At 40.5% G+C, this 8,415-nt stretch overlaps 1 long non-coding RNA gene across 1 annotated transcript; it reads left to right on the forward strand.

The window, feature by feature from the left end:
• Positions 1 to 233: 233 nt before the first annotated feature.
• Positions 234 to 8,375, forward strand: LOC124279632. The gene is made up of 3 exons (XR_006899429.1): positions 234 to 375; positions 7,403 to 7,602; positions 8,293 to 8,375. It is a non-coding gene; the product is annotated as an uncharacterized LOC124279632 (long non-coding RNA).
• The last annotated feature ends 40 nt before the right edge of the window (positions 8,376 to 8,415 follow it).

Below are 8,415 nucleotides of genomic sequence, written 5' to 3' on the forward strand. Positions count from 1 at the left end.
AAATCAATGTGTAATAGTTTTCAGCAGGATCTGAGTCTGCATTCACCAGTGACGACAGTCTCCAGTAAAGACAGGTGTGTTGTTTGTCTCTCGACTCACCCCAAGACACAGGTAACAGTGTTATTATCAAGCCCCAAGCAATGTACTGTCAGATTGCCGAGTGTAGTACAAATGTTTGTGCAGTGTAGTACCTGTAAACTAACTCACAGTCGATAGTGGGTCCACCAAGTGCATGTTTCAAAGGCTTGATTTACATGAATACACACGCCTTTAACTGCAGCTGTTACTGTCTATTGCACTGACCTGGCAGACTTGAATTACAAGCGTAGTCTGGGCACGGGACTAAACTCCACCGACATCGATAACATTCAGAATGTGAGCAATAAGAACGTCATAAGCATATAATGTTTCTTTTGATTTGCTATCGTAAATATCGTCTAAATTCGTTCAATGTATGTGTTGGCAGAACATATAGGTGTCTATATCATGGCCTTAGTATATTCATCTTTAAGTCTTCAAGGTTTCTCGATGCATATTGTGTGTGTGTGTGACCTCGTATGACTGTACATGTATTTGGCGTACATGTAATCACGAGTGACAGATAAGATATATGTGTGACAGGTCAATCTGCTGTCTGGTTTGGGGTACGGCAAATAAGGTATTATGTCACAGCTCGTACCTGCTGTCTGGTATGGGAGTAGGGAACCAGGGTATGTATGTGTTAATTCGTAGTTGTTGTCTGGTATGGGGTTGGAGAAAACTGAGGTATGTATGTGTTAATTCGTAGTTGTTGTCTGGTATGGGGTTGGGGAATCTGAGGTACGTATGTGTTAATTCGTAGTTGTCTGGAATGGGGTTTGTGAAGTGAGGTGTGTACGTGAAACATCTTACCTGTTGTCTCTGTTTGGGATTTGTAAACTATGTAGGTATGTGATATATCATTTGTATGTGATAAATCGTATCTGCCGGTAGGTATGGGGTGGTGTAAATTTTATTGAGACGTATCGAGGAGTAAAGGATTAAACTTGAGCTGAAATTACTACATCTGCATATATGTAATTTGATGAGTTGGGAAGGTAGAGTATAAAGGTATGCTTTGCTTATCAGCGTACTAAACAATGTGTACTTGCCTAGTATAGATAACCCTAAAATAAGGCATTAGCTGTAATGTAATATCACGGCGAAAGAATTTATACATTCTCTTAGTGGAAAGGGAGTATAGAGTGATAAAGTGTTATCGCATTCAAGTACCCGGATGGGATTAAATATCTTTAGCCCATCACAGATGTCCGGTCTTGTATTTCCGGAATATTGTCAAAAGCAGTGAAATAATATGCACACAATACCGTTTTGAAAAAATAGCGTCAGGAAATTCAAACCTACATATAAATGTAACAAAACAAAACCTTAATATACTCCTAAGAAATATTCTGTAAAAAGCATAAAGAATAGGTAAACATGTGGACTATACTGCTATCAAAGTTGGTATATGTATAGAAGTCATCCTTCCTTAGCGGCAGCATCCGGTGTGTATGGGTTTGGTTAAAGCGTTAGCTCGTCATGACGAAGACCCGGGTTCGATTCCCTACATGGGTTCAGTGTGTAAAGCCGATTTCTGGTGTGATATTGCTGGAATATTGATAAAAGCGACTTAATACCATACTCTCCCATTCACTCACTCACTCACTCATCCGGTGTATGGATTTGAAAAAACGTTTCATTAGCGCTTGAATAAGCTTATTACTTAAAACCAGAGCTCATCGGATGTGAACGAAGATTAAAAACAAGCACGGCCCATTTAACAAGAAATATAAAACAAAGAAAGGGAAAGACAAGCACTGGACAAGGACGTTTATAGCATGAACACAACATCGATATTGAACACATTGAGACAGGGAATATTCACCTTATGATGCATAATATTGTATTTAATTGGGATCGCATGTGAATGTTGAAACGATTTCGCAGTTCAGGTATGAGACAGGGTCTCTCATTGATGGAACCTGCTGTCTTGATGTCTGAATAACATGTGCTTGTGTGCGTGTATTGGTTTCTAACATGGTCATGGTGTTATGTCCCCTCGTGGGAGATATGTTTTTAGAATGATAATTGTGTCAATGAAATTAGTGAAACACAGGATTGCGCCACTAAACTGTCAACCACAAGTGTGTTGAACAATTCAGAGTATGCTTGCACAATGTCGTGTTTGTGATCCGGAAAGGGATACTAAAGGCTTTGCTCATTTGTGCTTCCTTGTGAGGGGTTGGGCAACCGTGGCATGTATATGTAAAATCAATTGTGGTGTCTGCTGTACAGTTTGGTCATCTGAGGTAAGTATATGGCAGGGCCATGTGTTGTTTGTGTGTGTGTGTGTGTGTGTGTGTGTGTGTGTGTGTGTGTGTGTGTGTGTGTGTGTGAGAGAGAGAGAGAGAGAGAAAGTGAGAGAGAGAGAGAAAGTGAGAGAGAGGAGAAAGTGAGAGAGAGAGCAAGTGAAAAGTGAGCGAGAGAGAGAACAGGTGTGTGTGTGAGAGAGAGCGTGAGAGAGAGAGAGAGTGAGTGAGAGAGGGTGAGAGAGAGAGTAAGAGAGAGATACACAGATAGAGAGAGAGAGAATGGGAAGGAACAGACTTGTCTCTAAGGTATACAATTTATAGTTTAAATAATATTAATATCGCTTATCTTGACTTGCCCTCTTCGAAGGATAGCATTATAAACAAAAAGTATATATCCATGGGTTTAGCATTCAGTACAGCCTTGGAGCAAGGCTAGGGAAGGGGAGACCGAGGCATCTCTGCGTTAAATCATGTTTGCTGTGTGTATCAAGTATCAGTGCGTATGTAATAGGTACAGTTTTGTGCTGGGTCGATTGAGGAGAGGGTGTAGGAACTTTACCTGAAATGTATATATCTGTGTTATAATCGTTTCATTTGGGTTTTCCACGCGTTGTGAACGAAATGGAGAATAGATTAGCAGGGCGCGGTATATTGGCATCAGTGTTGATATATGGTTTGAACTACTTCATCCTTCATCCTTAGTGTATATGAATTTGAGTGAGTGAGTGAGTGAGTTTAGTTTTACGCCGCCCTCAGCAATATTCCAGCTATATGGCGGCGGTCTGTAAATAATCGAATCTGGACCAGACAATCCAGTGATCAACAGCATGAGCATCGATCTGCACAATTGGGAACCGATGACATGTGTCAACCAAGTATGAATTTGAAATGTTTCTTTATCGCTGTAATAAGAAAACTACTATTTATTTACATAACCAGAACAAATCAATGGTTAACAAGGATAATAGACAAACTTTATACAAGGAACATTTACAAAAGAAGGTGAAACAGGGAAGTGTAATTCAGAAACATTCAACAAGGAAGTTTTTAAACACAAACACTTTGATGAAGGGTGTAAGATTTGGCTCATATTACCAATACACGACAAGAGCATGTCTTGACTGCAGGTTTTGATAGAACAATAGGGTCCTATCACGGTAATATAATCGATATTGAAATATGCCTTGGCACACTACCAATCGATATTGCACAATGCCACCGTCTACCTATACCCATTTACGCTACTTGGTATACATACAAGGTAAAGTGTATGGGGTTTCTTCTTAGCCAGTGTTTATGTTGCTGATTGATTGTTCTCATGCGTCAGCGGTTGTATGCCTTGTTGTGTTTGTCAAACCCAATATCCATAAAGTTTGTTCTATATTGCAAACCCCAGGAGCTGAAATTGCACCTCGGTTGATATCGTCGTATGGGTTAGAGTCTGTAGTCGTCCATATCAGCAATGTTTGACTAAACCAATAAATGAGCGAGTTAAATTTATAGACACAGCTGTGAGTCTTTGTGTCTTACAAAAACAGTCGTGAAGTAATGGACTCAGCAACCCATGCTTGTCGTAGAGGCGACTAACGGGATCGGGTTGTCAAGCTCGCTGACTTGGTTGACACATGTCACCATAACCCATTTGCGTATATCGAAGCTCATGTTGTTTTACACCGGATCGTCTGGTGAAGATTCGATTATTTACAAACCGGGTATTGCTGAAATATTGTTGAGTGCCGCGCTATAACAACAAAAGCAAGCAAGCAAACAAACAAACGAATCGCGCGTTATCAGTGCGAGCAATATGCTTGTATGTGTATGTAAGTGGCGGGTAATGAAGCTGTCTTGAGACCTATTGCGTGGCTGAACGTATCGATGTCCTTTAATAGGATGTAAGTGCACCAATACAATTCACAGTGAGTGATATATTTAACGATTTTAAATGTTGTAAATACGTACTTGAGGAATGAATCACATTCTCATGTACAATATATTAAGCAGACCAGTCTTTCTTGCAGACGAATACAACTCGGTTTGAAATTACACTTTAGTACCATATTACTCGTAGTTTGAAATTAACTCATCTCCTACTGAGGGGCTGGTCTCTCCTGCAAAGGACTCTTCAAGTATTAGTTAGCTGTGAATCACTGAGTAGCTCTCCGATCACGAGGTACGACATGTGACCATGGGTGGCGTAACTATAAACGAATCAGAACTGTTGCATCGGGACATGTGACAAGGGCGGAGCTGGCTGAAACACCTTAAAAGACACCGTCACCAACAGCAGAGTGGTGCGGGTTTCAAAGTCAGCAGAACGTTCGTATCGCGATCGTTGCCCTTCCACGTTTGGCTCCTTGTAATGAAGAGAGGGATTGAGTAAAGCTAGGTGAGTATAGAGCCTGGTGTTGACTTTAATTATTGAATGAATGTGCGCCATCCTCACCCCTCACTCCTTCTTAGCATCCCCCAAGTGTAGTGTGTAGTGTGTAGAGCTTGTCCTGTCCTGTCCAGTCCTTGTAATGTAGAGAGGGATTGAGTAAACCTAGGTGAGTATAAAACCTGGTGTTGAGTTAATCATTGTATGAATGTGCGCCAGTACCTGAACGCAATGTGGTTAGTTATGGGTCGTGGTCGACCAACACCTCACTCCTTCATTTAGAATCTCCCAGTGTAGAGTGTAGAGCTTGAGCTTACATTTCGTACTGACCAAGTGGAACGGTCATATTAATAAGTTACTGTTGAAAGGCCTTCTGACACCCAATCGGCAGTTACGACAATACTATACTCGATATTTAAACAAACCTCGAGCATCTGTGCCATTCTCTCAAGAGTCCACAATGCTGTCTACCGATCTCATTCATTTGGCAGCCAGTGCAGACCTTTTAGTACTGGAGTGATGTTGTCAAATTTCCGGGTACCCGTGATCATTCTTGCAGCACTGTTTGCAGTTTGACCAACTGAGTCTTGGTTATGCCATACATGAGGCTATTGCAGTAGTCCGGAAAAGATTACATGTTGACGTGGGTGACAGCTTAGCATGTGCATGTGCATGTGCATGTGCATATGTCGTGAAGTCTTCAGGAAATGTCTTGTTTGACCAATAGTATCTATGTGATCTTGTTTATCAGCTAACCTGCTTTAAGGCAACCATGTTCAATAAGATTATCAGCGGTTGATCTTCTGAAATAGGACACCATATCACGTGTAAGCATTTTTATTAGTATGGTCCCTATGCATTTCAGTAACTGTGTTCGTCAAAGTCACACACGGATCTAAGGTCAAACAAATATCATTATTTGTAGAGGAATCAATTCTTTTCTCGTATACATGTGTACACTTTTTGGGAGACAATATTGAAAGGACTGAAAAGGATATCCATTCAGTTTGTACACATTAAGTATGTGTTGATTTACACATTTAAAATCCTTAGATGACCGACTCGTGGGTAGGTTCGGAACGGGTCTGTGTGATTGTGTGTTGTTTACCACTGCACCCATCGATGCTGGCAGCCATAAAGCGGCGGTGTGTGTATAGCGTCGGGTCTGGACGAGACAATCCACTGATCAACCCACGCAATTGGGTTACAGTGACATGTGTCAACCATGTCAGCGAGCCTGGCCACCCGTCCTGTTAGTCACCTCTGACGACCTGCGTGGGTTGTTGAAGACCAATTCTAACACCGATCTTTACGGGTATTCGAGTTGGAGGGATAATTTCTCAATTATTGTCATTAGATCCATCCCCTCAAATACCGCACGGTGGTGGTGGCAATGTTGCAGGCTATAGAACCCCCGCGCAATGAGTTGTAATATTTGAAATGCAACAGTACGTCATTTATATGCATCAGGCAAGCAGCAGGTGAATAAGGGTAAGATGGGTGAACGCCGTCTATCGAAATTAGAAGTGACGGTTAGGTGTTGGTTTTAGTGTGACGTACAGAGGCATATATACAAGTACGGGAGAAGTGTTTTTAAAGTTGAACTGATATGGACGTGGTGACAGTAAAGTGGCAACAACTGTTATGAACACAATATATAATGTTACACAATGATATAAGGTACAGGATAATACCAGTTAGAGCCATAGTTATGACGTAGAGGTTCACGAATGATTTAAATACAGAAATTGATGGTAAGCAATGGGCATGTAATACGTTTTGCTACTACATTGCCTATTACCTAGTAAGTATTCCTTTTTGTCAACTGTTTATTACTGACGTTGAAGGGGTGTTTCTACATTGTTTCTAAATAAAATTGTGTCAGTTGGCCATAAAGATATATGTTGAAAAAGAGCACGCCATTACTATCGGAGAGAAACCGTAATACTTAAGAAAACGCATTTTTTAAAATCATTATACAACTTGCTTCGCAGTCCTTATTTTGCATGTTGAAAATTCATTGGATTTAGAGTATCGCGAGGTCTTGAGTCGTGTAATATTTCACAAATTAACCTACTGTTAACTTCCATGCGAGTATGGTCATATTGATAGTTGAACAGAATTTATGAACAGTATGATAAGGTAACGATTGAATTTCTTAGACAAACATTATCAGCACATTTGGAGATATACGTTTATCACGACATATCCCAGAAGAGACCTCCACACAACATACATTCTTTCGGCCCAGGCATGCGTGATGAGGTAACAATGGTGGCATTTAACAAGGGAAGGGGAAAATATGGAAACAAATCGAAGCCATAAATAATAAGTCCCAAGCTCTAGGCGGATATATGTTCCCTGGTCACGGTCGGGGTGTCCTGATGTATATGGCCTCTTGCAGTTTTCTTTGACGCCAGTTGTTGTTGCTGGTAGCTAGGACTTTGGTGGCTTCACACATTATGGCATGGTTTTGGTTCTTGTTGATGTGGCCAGAGATTGCGGATTTGAGGTCGAGTTTGTTGACGGCCGTTTGGTGTTCTTTGAGTCTGATGCTGAGGGATCCAACAAATGGACCAACACAAAACTGAGTTAGGAAAAGTCCCATGTTGAAATAGCAGACAAGGTACCGAAATAACAGACACAAAGAAAAGCACAATATGTGGGAAAATAATATTGGCCATACTTTCAGATCACTGCGATCACAACTTGATCAGCGAAAGAAGGACCTCCTGGCGGATATTGAAAGGTCTGACGAAAGAGACTCATCCACTCGACATTTCCTGCAGCTGTCTTTAACACCAACAACCTGTCAAAGCTGAAATACATCGAGGATTTTGTGATTTTGTGCCATCTTGACCAAAGAAATGGATAAAGAAGAACATGCAAAAGGTATTTATTCGTTTCGTGCCCATGTGGAACTGGAACACAGAATTCCATGATAGTGTTTACAGAGAACAATATTCTTGTTACTACACACCTTTCAATAGTGTTTTATATTGGATTACAATTATATTTCCATAGAGTGTTATATTTTTTGGATTACAATTTCTCAGTGAATTGCAGATGAATCTAGAACTGTTTGGGGTTGAATCTAGAAACTAAGAAGTGTCATCCCAAATCTTACATTGGACTACTTTCAAAATGGCATTGTGTATTCACTTAGCCTTCCGGCCTTAGGAAACCATGTCAATTTACATTTGTCCAGGGGTATACAAGGTACGTAGATACCAGTTGTCAGACTTCCGTTTTATGGAAACGGCGATGGCTGGAAGTGGGTTAGATCACTGTAGACTTTTATGTGATTAGGTGCCTTTGACTCCACAAGGGGTTTTGGTTCAAATCACAGATGGACTCCAACCTAACAAAATTTGTACTTTACTCAGAAAGTGTAATCCCAAATAAAACAGAGTTACACGTTATTCTTAGCAACATGTACATGTCTTTATTATGTTAAATACTTAGCGTACACACACAATTTATAAACACTTGCTCATAACATATTAGAATTTTACAATCGAGGATTTCGTGTGGATGTATAGCAAGTTTTTGATGCTTACTTACATCGATGCGTTGTTTCAGACAAGGGAAGCTCAAACTGAAGATGACTCCGTGGCTGAAATGGAAACCAAACTTAAGAACCTCCACTTGGTAAAATAAAATAATATAATGTATCATACCACTAAAGAAGAGCATATGGGATAG

Source organism: Haliotis rubra, unplaced genomic scaffold, assembly GCF_003918875.1.
Source record: "Haliotis rubra isolate DU_JTF1 unplaced genomic scaffold, ASM391887v1 Scf2531, whole genome shotgun sequence".
NCBI classification, from domain to species: Eukaryota; Metazoa; Mollusca; class Gastropoda; order Lepetellida; family Haliotidae; genus Haliotis; species Haliotis rubra.